General features: G+C 33.3%; 1 protein-coding gene across 1 annotated transcript in view; it reads right to left on the bottom strand.

Annotated features, from left to right (window-relative positions):
• The window catches only part of LOC137017073 (zinc finger protein 502-like), a 634,288-nt gene that overhangs the window by 140,099 nt on the left and 473,717 nt on the right, over positions 1 to 20,472 (bottom strand). The window lies entirely within an intron of this gene.

Raw genomic sequence — 20,472 nt, 5'->3', positions numbered from 1 at the left:
GTTGTCTTGTCTTTATTCCACCATTCCACAGATTGCTGGGAACACTTAACTGTCAGCTGATACGGAAATCCTGTACCCGCTACAGTAACACTTTATTTTACAGTGTCGTTGTTACATATGTTACAATAGTAATAACTTTAAATTATGCATGATTACCAAACCAAACCGTCTTACTCAGTACTTAAGTGTAAAATTAAAGTGTAACAAAGACACTTTACAATAGGGCTCTTCAAGTAGTTTCATTCAAGGGCCAATGGCTGCTGTCAAATGATATTATATTATGATATGTTATATAGGTTTATAAAAAACACCTAAACACAGGTAAAAACTATACACACCTACACAAAGAAATGAATTATATATTCCCCTACCCACCTAATAAATATATTGCAATATAAATGGCTATAACATAATATTCAATATAAATATTTCACATTTCCACAAACCATGGTAATTTACTACAGTTCATTCAATGTTTGTAAGGGTGGTGATTTTGGGATTTAAAAGGCTTCTATCTTCATTCATGGCACGTCTCATCAGTCTTGTTGGGAATGTTGAAGCTGTTTAATCCGATTTAAAACTAGTTTAATCATCGAGTGATTTGTTGTTTGTAAACGAGAGGTATGTGTCGAATTGAAACGCTAATCTCACTTGATGTCGCAATGCTGTTTTATTATGGTATTCGGGAATACAGCTTCTTTAAGTTTTCGTTCCGTTCAGGGGCGGAGCCAGAGGGGTGGCTTGGGGTGGCCCACGCCACCCCTGAGATTCGATTGGCCACCCCAGGTGCCACCCCAAAATCCTACTCTACGATTGGCCATTAACGTGGTCAAAGGCGGAACCTTTGTTGACGCACTTTGCTGCCTTTAAATCAGCACGGGAGCTTGGACAGTCAGACACCAGAACTCAGAAATGTAAGTAGCAAGTGTTTGATATAAGCTAACCAACGATACATGGCTTATTGTTTTTTAGCATGTGAGTTTACAGCACTACTACTTGTGCTAGCACGCAAAGATATCTATTTATATGGAAGGCCGTTTCAGCATAAAAACGTTCCAGCGTTACTCGTCGTAATTATATTTTTACTAGTAACAATTAAATTAAAGAGCTCTCTAATTCAGTTTTTACTAGTAACAGTTACAATTAGAGAGCTCTATAATTCAATTTTTACTAGTAACAATTATGATTGTAGAGCTCTCTAATTGAATTATAGAGCTCTGCAATTGTATTCTTACTAGTAACAACTGAATTGTAGAGCTCTATAATTCAGTTTTTACTAGTAACAATTCCAATTAGAGAGCTCTGCAATTCATTTATTACTAGTAAGAATTCAATTGCAGAGCTCTGTAATTCAATTGTTACTAGTAATAATCCAATTGCAGAGCTCTACAATTCCACTAGAGAGCTCTCTAATTCAATTGTTACTAGTAAAAACTGAATTATAGAGCTCTCTAATTGTAATTGTTACTAGTAAAAACTGAATTAGAGAGCTCTTTAATTCAATTCTTACTAGTAACAATTCTAATTACAGAGCTCTATAATTGTATTATGACTAGTAAAAACTCCTATTCATGAGATGCAAAACAGATTGCAGATTTCCCGCCTACAAAAGTGCGTTTCAAAATAAAAGCCCTGTAGCGTGGTTCTAAAGTATCCTGAAATATTTTACAGACTTAGGTAACATATTAATCATGTTCACATTAAAGCAAAATTAAGATGATGCCTGAGATGAAAGCCTATATTTAGTTGTTATATTCATTCACCTTTGTATATTGGTAAAGCTAAGAGCCAAGAACACTCCATGTCACTGGACATAATATACGGTGAAATGCCCTAAGCCACCCAAAGTGTTTTGACAAACTTGATATTAAGGAGTATAAATTCATTTTAAATATTTACAGTGTTTAGTATTGTTATGCAATAATAGAATGATTATCGCGGATATCTAATACAAAATAAACACCTCTATTGAATTGATTATCAATTTGTGTTAATAATAGGCGATTTGGCGCTGGGATATGTTGTTTTTGAAATTATGTTGTTGTTGAGTGCTCGTTGTTATCAGAGGCGCGTGCAACAGGGTTCACAGCGCTCGTGCACACGGATTAGCACTTCAATCTATCGCTTTTGCGGAGACTCTCTATTCCATACGTTGAAATCACAAAAAACAAAATACATATAAACGTGTCCCTGCTCTTGATATACAACCACTGATGAAAATCTTTGGTTTTAATGAGAAAAAAAAAAATTCAATTGGTTGGGTTAGAACCGGGAACCTCTTGCATCCTAATCGAAGAAACTGCCACTGGTCCATCAGGACATTTAATTATCAAAGGCGGATCGTCGTATTTATTAACTAATATACATACTCTCGAGACTAACGACATTGTATTATAGTAGATGTAGGAAAACTATCATATTTGAACACATTTATAATTTTAATATATCATTATTATTGTAATAATAATACAACATTACCCCCCCCACCCATACACATTCTTGTCCCACCCACTTTGTAAAACAAAGTTACGCCACTGACCCCAGTTGAATATGCATAAGGCACGATTAGCATAATGATATGTCGCCGAATACAGAGCTCTGTAATTCAATTTGTACTAGTAAGATTGCAATTACAGAGCTCTCTAATTCTTGTTACTAGTAAGAACTGAATTATGGAGCTCTGTAACTTAATTCTTACTAGTAACAATTCAATTAGATAGCTCTGTAATTCAATTAGAGAGCTCTATAATCAAATTGTTACTAGTAACAATTGAATTAGAGAGCTCTATAATTTAATTATTACTAGTAAGAATTGCAATTAGAGAGCTCTACAATTGAATTCTTACTAGTAACAATTTGATTATAGAGCTCTCTAATTGAATTACAGAGCTCTCTAATATGGAAGGCCGTTTCAGCATAAAAACGTTCCAGCATTACTCGTCGTAATTATATTTTTACTAGTAACAATTAAATTAAAGAGCTCTATAATTTAATTTGTACTAGTAACAATTACAATTATAGAGCTCTATAATTAAATTTTTACTAGTAACAATTATGATTGTAGAGCTCTCTAATTGAATTATAGAGCTCTGCAATTGTATTCTTACTATGGAAGGCCGTTTCAGCATAAAAACGTTCCAGCGTTACTCGTCGTAATTATATTTTTACTAGTAACAATTAAATTAAAGAGCTCTATAATTTAATTTTTACTAGTAACAATTACAATTATAGAGCTCTATAATTCAATTTTTACTAGTAACAATTATGATTGTAGAGCTCTCTAATTGAATTATAGAGCTCTGCAATTATATTCTTACTAGTAACAACTGAATTGTAGAGCTCTATAATTCAGTTTTTACTAGTAACAATTCCAATTAGAGAGCTCTACAATTCATTTATTACTAGTAAGAATTCAATTGCAGAGCTCTGTAATTCAATTGTTACTAGTAATAATCCAATTGCAGAGCTCTACAATTCCACTAGAGAGCTCTCTAATTCAATTGTTACTAGTAAAAACTGAATTAGAGAGCTCTCTAATTGTAATTGTTACTAGTAAAAACTGAATTAGAGAGCTCTTTAATTCAATTCTTACTAGTAACAATTCTAATTACAGAGCTCTATAATTGTATTATTACTAGTAAAAACTCCTATTCATGAGATGCAAAACAGATTGCAGATTCCCGCCTATAAAAGTGCGTTTCAAAATAAAAGCCCTGTAGCGTGGTTCTAAAGTATCCTGAAATATTTTACAGACTTAGGTAACATATTAATCATGTTCACATTAAAGCAAAATTAAGATGATACCTGAGATGAAAGCCTATATTTAGTCGTTATATTCATTCACCTTTGTATATTGGTAAAGCTAAGAGCCAAGAACACTCCATGTCACTGGACATAATATAGGGTGAAATGCCCTAAGCCACCCAAAGTGTTTTGACAAACTTGATATTAAGGAGTATAAATTCATTTTAAATATTTACAGTGTTTAGTATTGTTATGCAATAATAGAATGATTATCGCGGATATCTAATACAAAATAAACACCTCTAGTTGATTATCAATTTGTGTTAATAATAGGCGATTTGGCGCTGGGATGTGTTGTTTTTGAAATTATGTTGTTGAGTGCTCGTTGTCACTGTTATCAGAGGCGCGTGCAACAGGGTTCACAGCGCTCGTGCACACGGATTAGCACTTCAATCTATCGCTGTTGCGGAGACTCTCTATTCGATACGTTGAAATCACAAAAAACAAAATACATATAAACGTGTCCCTGCTCTTGATATACAATCACTGATGAAAATCTTTGGTTTTAATGAGAAAAAAAAAAAATTACACATGGTTGGATTAGAACCGGGAACCTCTTGCACCCTAAACGGAATAACTGCCACTAGTCCATTAGGACATTCTATTATCAAAGGCGGATCGTCGTATTTATTAACTAATGTACATACTCTCGAGACTAACGACATTGTATTATAGCAGATGTAGGAAAACTATCATATTTGAACACATTTATCATTTTAATATCATATTATTATTATTATTGTAATAATAATACAACATACCCCCCCCCCATACACATTCTTGTCCCACCCACTTTGTAAAACAAAGTTACGCCACTGACCCCAGTTGAATATGCATAAGGCACGATTAGCATAATGATATGTCGCCGAATACAGAGCTCTGTAATGCAATTGTTACTAGTAAGAATTGCTATTGTAGAGCTCTGTAATTCAATTTGTACTAGTAAGATTGCAATTACAGAGCTCTCTAATTCTAATTGTTACTAGTAAGAACTGAATTATGGAGCTCTGTAACTTAATTCTTACTAGTAACAATTCAATTAGAGAGCTCTGTAATTCAATTAGAGAGCTCTATAATCAAATTGTTACTAGTAACAATTGAATTAGAGAGCTCTATAATTTAATTATTACTAGTAAGAATTGCAATTAGAGAGCTCTACAATTGAATTCTTACTAGTAACAATTTGATTATAGAGCTCTATAATTCAATTACAGAGCTCTCTTATTCAATTGTTACTAGTAACAATTATGATTAGAGAGCTCTGTAATTCAATTGTTACTAGTAACAATTACGATTAGAGAGCTCTCTAATTCAATTGTTACTAGTAACAATTGAATTAGAGAGCTCTGTAATTCAATTATAGAGCTCTGCAATTACACATATCTTTAATGTGTATTTTTACTAGTAATAAATCAATTGAAGAGCTCTGTAATTCAATTGTTACTAGTAAGAATTCAATTAGAGAGCTCTATAATTGTAATTGTTACTAGTAAGAATTCAATTAGAGAGCTCTATAATTGTAATTGTTACTAGTAAGAATTCAATTAGAGAGCTCTATAATTGTAATTGTTACTAGTAAAAATTGAATTAGAGAGCTCTATAATTGTAATTGTTACTAGTAAGAATTCAATTAGAGAGCTCTATAATCCCAATTGTTACTAGTAACAATTGAATTACAGAGCTCTATAATTAAAAATGAATGGAAGTCAATGGAGACATATGACTAGTAATAAATGAATTGTAGAGCTCTCTAATTGGAATTGTTACTAGTAACAATTGAATTAGAGAGCTCTATAATCATAATTGTTACTAGTAAAAATTGAATTATAGAGCTCTATAATTGTAATTGTTACTAGTAAGAATTCAATTAGAGAGCTCTACAATTATTATTGTTACTAGTAAAAATTGAATTATAGAGCTCTGTAATTGTAATTGTTACTAGTACAAATTAAATTATAGAGCTCTTTAATTTAATTGTTACTAGTAAAAATATAATTACGACGAGTAACGCTGGAACGTTTTTATGCTGAAACGGCCTTCCATATTAATGTGTATTTTTACTAGTAATAAATCAATTAGAGAGCTCTGTAATTCAATTGTTACTAGTAAGAATTCAATTAGAGAGCTCTATAATTGTAATTGTTACTAGTAAGAATTCAATTAGAGAGCTCTATAATTGTAATTGTTACTAGTAAGAATTCAATTAGAGAGCTCTATAATCCCAATTGTTACTAGTAACAATTGAATTACAGAGCTCTATAATTAAAAATGAATGGAAGTCAATGGAGACATATGACTAGTAATAAATGAATTGTAGAGCTCTATAATCATAATTGTTACTAGTAAAAATTGAATTATAGAGCTCTGTAATTGTAATTGTTACTAGTAAAAACTGAATTGTAGAGCTCTATAATTGTTATTGTTACTAGTAAAAACCGAATTAGAGAGCTCTACAATTATAATTGTTACTAGTAAAAATTGAATTATAGAGCTCTATAATTGTAATTGTTACTAGTACAAATTAAATTAAAGAGCTCTTTAATTTAATTGTTACTAGTAAAAATAGAATTACAACGAGTAACGCTGGAACGTTTTTATGCTGAAACGGCCTTCCATATATTTACCTATCACATCTGCCTTGATATCTAATCGCACACACAGCCCAGTATCACGTCTGTTGGATCACGTCATGTAGGTTAATTTATCTACTGTAAGTTACCCGCCTATTCTGCCTACTCAGTCGACATTTGCTAGGTCATTAACTGTTAACTGTAGGCTACTTTTGTAAAAAGCATTTAAAGATTTATCATTAGCAGATTAGCAGACGCCATTTTGTGCAAAAAAACTTAGCCTACATTATATTTTAACCAAATTAAACACGCCATAGCTCGGCCCTACCTTCAGTAAATTAGGCTTAGGCTATATTCCCAGATAAATTCCACGCAGGGTTTCGTTTTTGATTGTTCTATAGGCTATACAGTCAATGTTTTCAAGCCCTGTGTTGCTAACATACCTATGCTGTGAAATTAAGGTCTAGCCTACTGGTGGGTTTAGCTAAATTTGAGTAATAGGATATGCAACCATTTACATCTGGAGATAGTTATTTGTGCTCGCCAAAATCATAGAAATTATCATTACAAGACACTTACAGTATCTCCTGTAATCCAAGACAGATTTTCTTCGAGTTGTTAGGCTTTAGAGCATTTATTTTAACAAATGACATGGAAAACATAATTCATTTCATCCACATATCCTATGCACAATGCACAACAACAATTTAGCTTAAACCGTGAGAATCAAGCAAACCTCACGGCCGTCAGGGCCTTAAAGTGACAGGCACTGAATTCGACTTGCACATCACCAATGCAGTAATGACATAAAAGAGTAGTCTATATCGTTTAAACTTTATAAATATTAATAGTTTAGCTCACAGGTCAGATGTGGCCTTTGATTAAGCTTTAATTTTGTGTAATAGTATTTAGCTGAGAACTTGGATTTTGGATGTTAACAGCTATAGAAATAGATGGCCAAAGATATTATGTTTGAGTTGTTATTGTGAAAAACAAAAAGTCTTGAAGGTGTATTTTTATGTTTGAGATGTTTGTTTATTTATATTTGATTTTATTCAAATAAAAAGAAATTTGATGTAAGAGTATGGTGTTCGATGCATGATTTTATGATGCCACCCTTGAATTAATCAGTGCTCCACTAAGGCCACCCCTGTTAAAAAAAAGTCTAGAATCGCCACTGGTTCCGTTATCCACTGGGCCGTGATGCGTTAAAAGTGACACGCCTGAAAACGGCGCTATTTGTTCTGTATATACTGACCGAGAAACATCCTCGGATGATTCAGTGACAGAGCGGAACGAATCCAAATCTATTCAGATCTTTAGGCAAGTGCGTTTGGCATATTCACGGAAAAGAATCGAGACAAAAGAATGATAAATTCACGAATGACAGATATCGCTGGTTCCGTTGACAGAAATACGGGACACACATAATAACTGCTGAAATATTCGCACATTTCTCAGGTCAGTCAGAGCAGTGTGCATGGTACGAACAGTGTGTGTATATATATATATATATATATATATATATATATATATATATATATTATATATATATTAATAATAATAATAATTATTATTATTATTCTTGATTAGTTTAATCATTAAAAAAAACGCCATAAAATAATCCCCATTTAATCATTTTTTTATAATTAGTTTAATCATTAAAAAAATGCGATAAAATAATCCCCATTAAACAGCTGTAAATATCAAACAAAAATATATTTAATTCAAAGTGTTTTAGCCTAATCACTGTTTGTAAACTACATTGACACTAGAGATGAACCAGTCAATAGGTCTTTGTACGCGAACACAAGGTTTCTCAGGTGAACACAATGCAAAACTTTGCTGAGAAAAAGGAAAGGCATTGATTTTTTTTTTCCCCAATCTAATATTCCTTCTGTCCCTTTATGGGCTCCGTAGTAGTAATCTAGATTTAGTAATCTGAAAAGTGTGTATCTGGATCAGGGTGATCCAAAAAAACGGCACAAAGAAATATGAACAAAACATGGGATTTCTAAATCTAGATAATAATTATGATCCAGATTAGATTTTCTGAACTGGGACCTGCTGTTAAAAAAAAAAAATCGCTTTAGGTTTAATCATTTTTTACACTCATGTGCTCAAGATATAAAATATCTGAATATAGCTGTGGGCTATAGGCTATGCTAGTCACAAACCGGTTGAGAAATGTGTAAGCAACATGTAGGCTACAATTTTTAATAAAAGAGTATGCAATAATTATAAGCTTTATCTTTACACTTCATAACAACCGATTACAGTAGAATCTTAGACGTACAATCTTAAACTGTTTTTGGTTCTCTGACACAAATGAAAGTGAAACCAATTATTTCTTGCATCTTATAGGCTACAGTTACTTCAATTACACTCCTTATTAAACCTAAATGATAATTTTGTTGTTATATATCATATTTATATATTATTCTACTCCACACAGTGAGTATCTTTTAAAGTAGTCTAAATGTGATACCTGCATGTCGATGTTCGTTATTTCCTTCATGAAAGCAGGAAGAAGTGGGCGGGATTTGTGACGTAACACTTTTCTCTACACAGAAAGGTACAAATATATGGTACAAATAAATCATACATTTCCCTGCATATTAGTGAATAACTTTACATATATAATTTTCAGTGTTTTTTCTTATTTTACTTTCTTAAATTGATTCTCTAAATTTTAATTGTTTTTTTTAACTATTAGTGATTCATGGGGCTTTTTGATCTATTCGCTTCTGTATTCTAATATTTCTGTTAAAGGATCTTTACAAATTAATTTCATTTAAAAATGTTGTGTGTGTGGGGGGGGGGGGGGGGTAATTTACATTAGTAAACACTATTAAATATCCTAATTTATCTGTATGTGTAACGTTTATTAATTTGTAGCAACAGATTTGCAACAACACTGAACTTTATTAAACTTTTTTTTTTTTTTTTTTATTGCAAACATTATAAGATGACATTAATGATATACATTTATGTATATGGTATACAACATGTATCAACATTATATACAATGTCATCTGAACATACAGAACAAAAAAAATATGACATTTGCAAACAGAAAAAAGAGGAAAGAAAAAGAAAAAAAAAAGAGGGTAAGATTAATTTACATTTCAATTAGAGTATTCAAATTAAAATCATTACAAATTGAGGTTGTTCTTCTTGCTTTCTTATTCACAGAGGATGAAATAGTGTTAAGGTACATTTTAAATTCTTTCAAAAAAACAAGAAAAATTGGTTTGTTGTTAGATAATTTACATTTATGGATATAGAATTTGCAAAGAAAATAAATTAAATTTATAACAAAACAAGCTTTGTTTTTATTAGAATCAGAATCAAAGTGGCCAAAAATAATATTTTTAAAAGTTACAGATATATCTTGTTGGATATTAACTTTAATAAATGTTTCAATATCTTTCCATAGTTGTTCTGTATATAAACATGACCAAAATAGATGATAGACAGTTTCTGTGTGAACTTGGCAAAATGAGCACCTTGTATCAATATTGTTTTTATATTTAATCATAAAATATTTAGCAGGGTAAAATTTATTTATTATTTTAAAAGACACTTCTTTTACTTTATTGGTAAGAAAATATTTTTGTTGTAAAGACCAAATCTTTTTCCAATTTAAATTTTTAAATAAATTATTCCAATAAAAGATTGCAGGAGATATCGAGATAATATTTTCAAGAAACAGTGATCTAACTTTCTTGTTTCTATCTTTTTTTCCTGAAAAACATATTTTACCTATAAGAGTATCTATTGGTTCAGGGAAAGTAGTGTATATAGTAGTAGAGTGAGTATAATTCTTAAAAAGCATACAGATTCCTGTTGGTATCGCTCCCATAACTATAGCAAATTCTTTGGGAGTAACTGGTACATTGTATTCTGAGAGAAATTCAGCATAAGTCATTAGTAACCCTTTATTGTTAAATAGCTGACAGACTAAAAGTAAACCATTATTAAACCACTGATCAAAAAATAAAGTTCTGTTTTTGTATAAAATATTTTGATTGTTCCAAATAAAAAATTTATGTGGAGTGAAATTATGTTTATATATTAAAGCCCATGCCAAAAGTGCCTGTTGGTGGAAATTTGAAAGTTTGATAGGAATTTTTGATAAGTTATAGTTGCACATCAATAAAAATTGTATACCTCCAATATATGAAAAAGCTTGTTGAGGGAAGATATTCCAGATGGAATCTTGATTTTTCAAATATCGATGAAGCCAATTTATTTTGAAAGTGTAATTTAAAGAATTAAAATCAATAAAATTTAGGCCACCTTTGTTGTAGGAATTTAATATAACAGACTTCTTCATATAATGGCTTTTGTTTTTCCAGACAAAATCTGTTAGAGCTCTATCAATCAGTTTACATGTAGGCTTATCTACATAGAGAGATTGGGCCGCATAAGAGAGGCGTGAAAGACCTTCGGCCTTAGTGAGCAAAACTCTTCCTTTAATAGATAGATCTCTTTGAAGCCAGCAATTAAGTTTTTTCTTTGTTTTTTCAATAATCGGATTAAAGTTTGTTGCACATCTATTTTTTTCTTTAGTTATTTCTATACCAAGATATTTAACAGTGCTTTTAACAGCTATACCACAGATTGAAGAGACATTACAACTTTTAATGGGAAATAATTCACATTTATCAATGTTAAGGTTTAGACCAGAAGCTTTAGAGAATGATTGAAGGATATTTAAAGCTACAGAAATTTGAGAGGAGTCTTCTAAAAACAATGCTGTGTCATCAGCTAATTGACTGATGGTTAATTCTGCATTTCCAACAGTGATGCCTTTTAGATTACTCCTTTTAATATGTAAATTAAGAAATTGTACTGCAATTAAGAACAGATAAGGAGACACTGGGCATCCTTGACGAACACCACGATTTACAGAAAACCTGGGAGAAGTACCATTTTTTAATTTAATTGAGCTATTTCCATTTACATATAGCATTTTAACCATCTTACAGAAATAATCACCAAAGCCAATTTTTTTAAGTGCTTGAAATAAAAAAACGTGTTCTAAAGTATCAAAGGCTTTATAATAATCTAAGAAAAAGATGAAACTATCATTATGAATTATATCAGAATAATCTAAAATGTCTAATATCAATCTTATATTATTAGATATGTGTCTATTTGGCATAAAGCCAGATTGTGTTTCATCAATAATAGAATGTAATACTCCTTTTAATCTTTTGGCCAATACTAAAGCAATTATTTTATAATCATTGTTTAATAATGTTATTGGACGCCAGTTATCTAATAAAGTGATATTTTTACTTGGTTTGGGAATTAAAGTGATCAGCCCTTGGCATAGTGTAGGTGGGAGAGAAGATTTATTTATGCTTTCCTTAAAGACGTTAAACAAAAAAGGGGCAATGTTTTTACTGAACATATGATAGAATTCTGACGTAAGACCGTCTGTACCAGGGGATTTATTGATTTTTAAAGATTTAATTGCTTCATCAATTTCTTTTAAAGTAATGGGAGAATCGCAAATGGCTTGATCATTGTTACTTAATTGATTAAAGGAAAATAATGACTCAAAAAAATCATGAGCATGCTGTTTGTTAAATTTAGATGTATATAAATCATGATAAAATTTGGCACAGAAATTAGCAATAGCCTTTTGGTCTTCACAGAGAGATCCATCAATTATAAGCTTTCCAATCAGGTTTTTTTCATTTGTTGTTTCTCTAGTCTAAAAAAATAAGAAGAGTTTTGCTCACCTTCCTCAATCCATCTTTTCCGTGATCTAACAAAAGCTCCCTCAGCTTTTTGTTTATAAAACTCATCTAGCATGTTTTGATGATGAGCAAGCTCAACTTTTTCAGCATCAGACAGAACCATATTAGATAAAAGATTTGAGATTTTAGATATTATAATACTCTCTTCATTTTTTTTCTTTTTAGTCAAATTGCTGCTAAAAGTACGCAAGAATTTACCAATTTCATATTTCGCCAATTCCCAATTACTGCAAAAATTGTTTTCATTATTAGCTTTTTCCCAATAATTTGTGATTATGAAATTAATTTTATCCTTTACTTCATTGTACTTGAGCAATGAGGTATTCAATTTCCAATATGAGGTAGTTCTTTGTAAATTAGCCGTATCTGAAAGAGGAATGCATATAGAGATGCATTTGTGATCAGAGAGCGGCGATGGAATAATATCAGAAGATACATTCTTTAAATCTCTAGAGATAAGCCACATATCGATACGAGATTGATTTAAAAGAGTATTATTGTTCCAAGTAAATATTTTTTGAGAGGGATGAGTTTCTCTCCAACTGTCAAATAACGAGAATCGTTGCATAAACCTCTTTAAGTACAAACTTGAATTATCAGGAGATTTTGGAGGCCATCTGTCTAAAACGTTATTCAAAGCCACATTAAAATCCCCTCCAAAAACTAAAAATGAGTTTGGATATTTGGCTAGCAACATCAACACATGTTCTTCCACTTGATCAATAAGATTTTCGTTATCTTTTTGTTGATTAAAACCATAGATATTAACAATAATAACTGTTACATTCGAAATTTCCAATACAAGACAGATATAACGTCCACCTAGATCACAATCAGAGCATACAATCTTCCCATCAAAATGGTTTTTAAGGATACAAACACCAGCCGAGTTACTTGTTCCATGAGCCATCCATAAATCAGAACCCCACTGAGATCTCCAGAAAACATAATCCTCTTTGGTTGAGTGGCATTCTTGCAGAAAATAAAACAAGTATCATATATGTCCGGGTCAGCTGCATGAAGTTTCAGGCTGGAGGGAATATTTCGATTCCTTCTACAAACACCCTACCTCCAATAAAGTAAGCACGCTTGTTGTTTTGTCTTGCTTTTTCTACTGCCGGCCATATCTTGTTCCTCCTCTCTTTATCTGCAGGAGATAAATCCTCAGATATTTTCAGGCCATTTTCCCTGAGAAAAGTAGACTCTTTTGCTGCACGCCACACAGCGTCGCGGTAGAGCCGGGAGGCAAATTGAACAATAATTCCTCTGGTTTTGTTTGGTTGCTTGCGACCAAGCCGATGTACAATGTCAATAGCAATCGGAAGTTTGTCCTTGTCCTCTGGCAGGAGTCGCTGACACAAATGGATAACCTGCAGACGAACTTCTTCTTTCTCCTTTTCTGGAACTCCATAAATTCTTAAATTCCATCGTCGCGAGTAACTTTCCAGATGTGCTAATCTTCTCTCTTGCTCAAAGGTAGTTTGCTCCATTTTGCTCACCTTGGACTCCACTGCTCCGTGCTTGGTTTTCAGACAGTTAACTTCCTCACTCATGAATTCGATAGCTTCCTTGACACTTGTGATTTGCTTGGTATTTTCATTTATTACCTCCTTCATGTTAGTAATCGCGCGTGTGTTTTCTCCTATTATTTTCTCCAGGGAATCTGACCGAGTGTTTATTAATTGAGAGAGTGCTCCAAGTTGTGAAAGTACGTCAGCAATATCAGATTGTTCAGTCTTTCGTTGTTTGGCGGCAGGAGATTTGCATGGCGTGTCTAAAAGTGCTGGGAATTCTTCCTCGCACAACATGAATTCGTCAGAGATTGCATCTAAGTCTGTCTTGACGTAATTATGCAGATTCTCTGTCGCAAGTTTATTAGAGGCTTGCAGCGTTTCATGATTGGATTTGATTGCAGCATTAGCTTGCGAAGGGCTCTTTGTTTTTCTTTTTTCGGACTTGCCCATTGTGTCACTCTTTACTAGTAAGATGTTTGTCTATAGATTGCTATAGAAGCTAAAAAAAGTGATATAGTCTTATTCTGACAGCACTAAAAGTCAATTTCACCATTTGAGTTTGCAGAGCACATCAACTCACATGTTGCTAGAGCGCCATCTTGAACCGCCCCCCTTTATTAAACTTTGTAGTGGTTCGTCGAGCCACTTTCCTTGAAATCACGTGACTTAATATAAAAGGTTGCGAAGCTTCGTGAAGCAGTCAGCACTAGTTATGCCGAATATTATATCAACCGCGGTTTTAAAAGTGTCATATTAAATGTCATATAAGTTTCGCTTCTGTTGCTTTTTCCACTGAAAGAGAATTTTTGATTCGTGTGTTTTGGGAACGTCAGTGTTGTGGCGCTCGTGTTTCTGTACGGACGCAAAAACTGCAGCACAACCGGAAGTTCATTCCACGCTCTGCAGACTTGGGTAAAGTTGGTTTCATATTCGCACATTCGGACATCCGTATTCAATAGTCTTGATAATCACACTACATTGGACATTCAATGGACATTCACAAGTAAATCTGCCATTAAAACAATACTTGCCTATTTTGATCGACTGTGAAAAATGTTGTAAGTTGACAATTGTTGGTTGTCAATATAATGTAGCTGCTTAAAATGCGCAAACATTAATTTATTGCACATTTATTGGAAAGTCTGAATTTATCAGAAGTCCGAATGTGCGAATATAAAACCAACTTTACCCAAGTGCTCTGCAGTCAGTCTCGAGCAAGCGGCAACCTCCCCCTGTTTCTCGTGAAGTGAATTAAACTGCAATTCATCGACTGGCCGTTAGGGACAGGCTGCAGAAGTGAGCAGAATCTCATTGACCATCATGTTAAATTAGCCAAATTTACAGCAGAAAAAAACATGTTTACAGTCTGGTTCATATTGTGGTTTTGGTCTATACTGCGAATTTGCCCTTCATGACAACTCTGAGGGGGGTGAATTTTTTTATAGCTCATCCGTTTAAATTATATTAAGCCTTAAAGTTCTGCATAATTAAGGGCGTGGTCACTTGAGTGACAGGTATGCCGCTGCTGTCTGTGAGCCGTCATGTTACTTCAGCAGCTCATTTCAGCCGCTGAATTTGGCATCTCAGTCGTATTTGTGCTTTTTTTCTGGATTATTTTATACAATATATGGCTTGCTGCATACTCGAGACAGATGTCAGTCTGTGTACATGTGCTCACATGCGGAACACACGTTGTTGGATCGTCGTGGCATTGGCTAAAAGTTTTGTTCCTGAGATTTACTACAATGACAATACCAGGAGGATATACAACTCTGACAGCACTGCTTGGATACTAGACTAAAACTGCTGCACTATTTTGAAAAATTATACTTGGATACGTGCTCATTAGTTTGAGAGAACATTTGAGAGATATACATCTGGTACATATATTATATATATATATATATATATATATATATATATATATATATATATATTACCCAAGTGCCACGGATTGGATTCATCTCGCGATCTCTATTTCATTATAAAGGTATGAAATCCCATTTGATTTGTGTTTGTAAAGATTTGTGATCTTTATTAATATTTTAGATAGTATCTAAGATAGATAGCTAGGGCGGGCGTGGTTTCAGCAACAAGTCGCATGGGCTCCAACTTCGTCCTGCCTCTTTGCCCATTTTCAGTTATCCGTGAGTGACGTGCGGTCACGTGCAGCTAAGATGGCCGCGGCCTCATTTGCGCGTCAAAACTGCTATTCAGAACTCTATGGGTGACGTCACGGACACTACGTCCATATTTTTTTACAGTCTATGGTCTCGAGACGCAACAATAAACTTGAATTATTGGATAAATTAACTAGTAAATCGTTTTTAATATGAAAATGTCTGACAACGAAGAAAAGTGAGCCAATCTCCTCTGCTACAGTTGTTTCTGAATGTTTACTGTCGTTTAAAGTTTGTAAAAGCAACACGATGAGATCACTATATTTGTCTAGTATATCTATTTTAAAAGTCTAACTATAAACTATATTATGACGCGAGTAATTCATTATGTCTACATCAAGGTTTAGTAGAGGTTTAGGATTTATTTCTTGAGATCATCGTGTGTTTGTTTATTAATTTCAGTGTTTGTTTGTTTGTTTGTTTGTTTGTTCAGTTTTGATGACGGAGATTTTGATGATGTTGAAGACGAAGAGCCTCTGGATGATCTGGAGAATGTGGAGGATGTGAGAACAAACTGTTTATAGTGTTTGTTGACAAATATGACAGGTAAAGGATTAGTCCACTTTTAAATAAACTTTTCCTGATAATTTACTTACCCCCATGTCATCCAAGATGTCCATGTCTTTCTTTCTTCAGTCGAAAAGAAATTAAAGTTTTTGATGAAAACATTCCAGGATTATTCTCTTTATAGTGGACTTCAATGGGCACCAAACTATTGAAGGTCAAAATTAGTTTCACTGCAGCTTCAAATTGTTCAACATGATCCCAGATGAGAAATAAGGGTCTTATCTAGTGAAACCATCGCTCATTTTCTGAAAAACATTGCAAATTATATAAGTTTTAACCAGAAATGCTTATCTTAAACTAGTTTTCTTCTTCACCTCTATTTGAATTCCAGCAGTGTAGACGCTGCTAAGCGTAATACTGCCCTCCACAGGTCAAAGTTTGAACTAATTTTTATATGCAATATGCTAGTTCAATAGTATATAACAATTAGTAAGTAATTATAAGAAAGACATGGACATCTTGGATGACATGGGGGTGAGAAAATTATCAGGAAAAGTTTATTTAAAAGTGAACTAATCCTTTAATGAATCTTATATAATATAATAATTTATTTATTCATGCAAAATCTAAAGAAATGAGAAAGTCGTTGTATTTTGCATTAAATAAATATGAAGCTTGTTTTATAATTGTCAGGATTTTATTTCTTGTATTGTGATATTATTTACAAGACTTTCGCTTCTGATTCTGTAATGCAGAAAATTACATATTTCAAAATATATCGGTGTAGATTTTTGATTCTCATTAGTATAATGTAAATCAAGATTTGTTAATGAAAATATTAGTTTCTGTTGATTTCAGCTCATAATCTCAATCCCAGTAAGGGTCATTTTAGGACTACTGAGATTTTTTTACTCACTTTTTGTGACTCATTTTCATGTTAAATTCAACAAGTTTGTGTTTATTGAACAGACTTTTTTATTCTCATTATTGAATTACTGACATTATTTGAATTTAGGGAGTTTTTGTAATGAGAATAATATTGTTTCTCTAGTTTTTTCGGCTCATAGTCTCAGTTTCAGTCCCTCCTGACAGTCTTGTGTGTGTGTGTGTGTGTGTGTGTGTGTGTGTGTGTGTGTGTGTGTGTTAAATAATTTCTTATTTCGTGGGCTTCACTTTTTGACTTTCTCTGTGTCTTGGGGTTTTTCCATTGTGCACATCATGTGCCTACCTAGACAAAACAACAAGTAGTAGTCCTTGGACACACCGACACTCTCACATGTAACCAGAAGTTGAAGACACACACACATACACACACACATTTACGCACATACATTTATTATTTGTTATTATATTTCGTGAAATGCCGTACATGGTAAGGTTTGATTCTTAAGTCGTATGATTGGATGCTCAAGCCATCCTGGAGATTGTTGTTTGACCTATGTCTATAAATATGACCCTTCTTCCTGAATAAATCTGAGAATGCTTTGTACCACACTTGATCTGTGTCTGCTTGGTCATTCTCCCGAGATCTCGCGCTGCTGCTGCCACACATCACAGGGGTTGAGGCGCCTGTTTCTAAACTGATGACTGAAACTACAAATATTCTACCAATTATTGATATTTTGATCTAACAGCTTGGGGGCTCGTCCAGGATATTCCCAAGAAACACGGGACTGGGGACTGAGAGGTCATCCTTCATCACAGGTAAGTTGTTTTTAATAATTTCCTGTGGTGGTAGGATTGATTGAACTCATCCCATAACATGTAGTGTTATCCTTGGATGCAGCTCTAAGACTTAGTCCAGGAAGATTTGTCTGTAAGGGTACTGTTAAAACGCACAGCTACCTGGCAAATATTTTGGTTATCCCTCCGGTGCGAGGAAGATCCGTGCAGATCCACTCTGACAGAAAACAAAGTGTTGATGGGAATATTCCGGTTGGGGAATTAATAAAATTGGAATAATTATAATTGAGGTTGACGAATTAATACAATTGGCTGAATAATTATAATTAAAGAATTATAAAGAGACCCCTTTGGTGTGGTGTGGCAAATTAAAAATCAAATTAGGTGAAGGGTGGGTCAAAAGATATCAAGATCAATACAAGATGAGACACCCCGAAATTGGATGTTTAGAAATAATTGTGGATTTTGGACTGAACCCTATTTATCAAATTTAGAGGGGCGGACTCAAGGAAAAATACGATTGGATCCTTTCCCCAAAGAAGGCTTTTTTTAAGCCAGGGGATATGGAAAGTGCAAATTCGGGCTGCTAGTAAATGGGCAGACTGCAAGAAGGCAAAAGGTGAGAAAAAAATCAAAGCCTGCTTTTATGTTCGTGAGACAGGGAAATCAAATTTCCATACATCCTGCTAAGGCAAGTGACATTGAGAGCATATGTGACAATCTGCCCTCTCATCCGGTGAAATTTGTGCAGATTCTGAATAGTCATACCCGTTATGCACAACTGACGGGTCCAGATTTTAGAGTAATACTCCTCAGAACTTTGGGAGATGATGTGACAGAGATAATTGATGTGTGTCCTTCTCAGAAAATAGAAAATGATAAAATGACTGGAAAAGGGACACGAAGGCGAGGGAAATGTCATTATTGTGGCAAACCTGGGCATTGGGCAAAAGAGTGCAGGAAACCAAACTATGATGAGCAAAGACGCAAACAGGGAGAGACAGGAAAAAAAGGAGAATTACAACTCCAACCAAGAGTAACAAATACCAAACAGAATGAACTCCCCAATAGGGATGCCTAAGGAGTGAAGGAACCCCAAGTACTTCTATGCTCACTGTAAAATATAAAAATAACAAAATTGATTTGCCAAATTTGGAATTGAATGTAGATGGTAAAAAATATTGCCTGTGTTATGGCAGGTCTCATTTGTTCTGCTCTGGTTTAAGGCTCTTTCACACTGAATGTGAAATTCGACGCAAATGTTCGCCACAGTGACGCTCTTGAATCGAAACAGTAGATCCCTATGGAGCCTCTTTTCACACCGGGCGCAAGCAAGTCTTTAGGGTGCCATTTGGGAGAGGGCCATTATCTTTGTTGGCTATCTGAGAACAGATTACTGTCCGTTTTCTTCCATGTGCGCGAGTGTTACGATTATGAGAGAGTGTTTTAAATCTGTTAGTCATCATAATCATATCTCCTGCTCTTCTGTACATAAAAATTGAGAGAAATTTTTCTACAGATAAAATATGAAGGCAAATAGACATGATAATGATAAAATGTTTTCTGTGTTTTTTTATGCAGCTCATGATATTTTTATAACAATAAAGCATGTTTGTGACAAGCAGATTTAGTGTTCAATCTATTATAAAACACAAAAAAATGCATGTCATTCATCGAAAACCCACTTTAGATTATATCAGAAGTTATTACAAGCACTTGATGGTTTAAAGTGTGCTTCGAGCAAAAACATTACTCATAAATTTTGAAATGTAGCTTGATGCTAATAGACTCTATGCATGATCACTCCCGCATTTTGTCTCAATTCGTTTTGGCTTGACGTTTATTTAGCTTGAATAGGCCAACTGTTAACTTTGGAGTTGTGGTAAAATAAAATGGGGCAGTTTTGTCATAATTTAGCCTATGTTTACAAACACTATAAAAAGGCTAGGCTAGGCTATGTGTTAACATTTTACTTTATTTCAGAATAATAAAATGCTACACGACTTTTTTCCGTTTAGGAATATCGTCGGTATTTTTAACCATGCAACAAACATTTTAAAATATATTGAAAAAATACTTTAATTTATAAAGGTTTTTCATTTTGTTTAATAGGTACATTAGGACGGAATCTTGTTATAAAGCTACTTGTAGGCCTTTTGGCTAAGATGGCAAATACTCTTTGTTTTGTAATTAATAAAATGCTGTACATATTATTATTATTATTATTATTATTATTATTATTATTATGTAGGCTATATGCAAATTAAATAAATAACGTAACCGTTATTTTTTCTAATCAAACCGGTTTCAGAATGTTTATAATACAGAAGGAACGCTGGAACAGAAACGTTAAAAAAAACGATTCTGCTCGGAGTGAAACGATTGAATTTTTTTTTTTTTCGTTTTTAAGCCCTGCTCAGAAGCGAGCTTTATCAAAAGG

Source organism: Chanodichthys erythropterus, chromosome 3 (assembly GCF_024489055.1).
Source record: "Chanodichthys erythropterus isolate Z2021 chromosome 3, ASM2448905v1, whole genome shotgun sequence".
In the NCBI taxonomy this organism is placed as follows: domain Eukaryota; kingdom Metazoa; phylum Chordata; class Actinopteri; order Cypriniformes; family Xenocyprididae; genus Chanodichthys; species Chanodichthys erythropterus.
The sequence above is the reverse complement of the archived record's forward strand: the minus strand, read 5'-3'. Positions and strand labels throughout refer to the sequence as shown.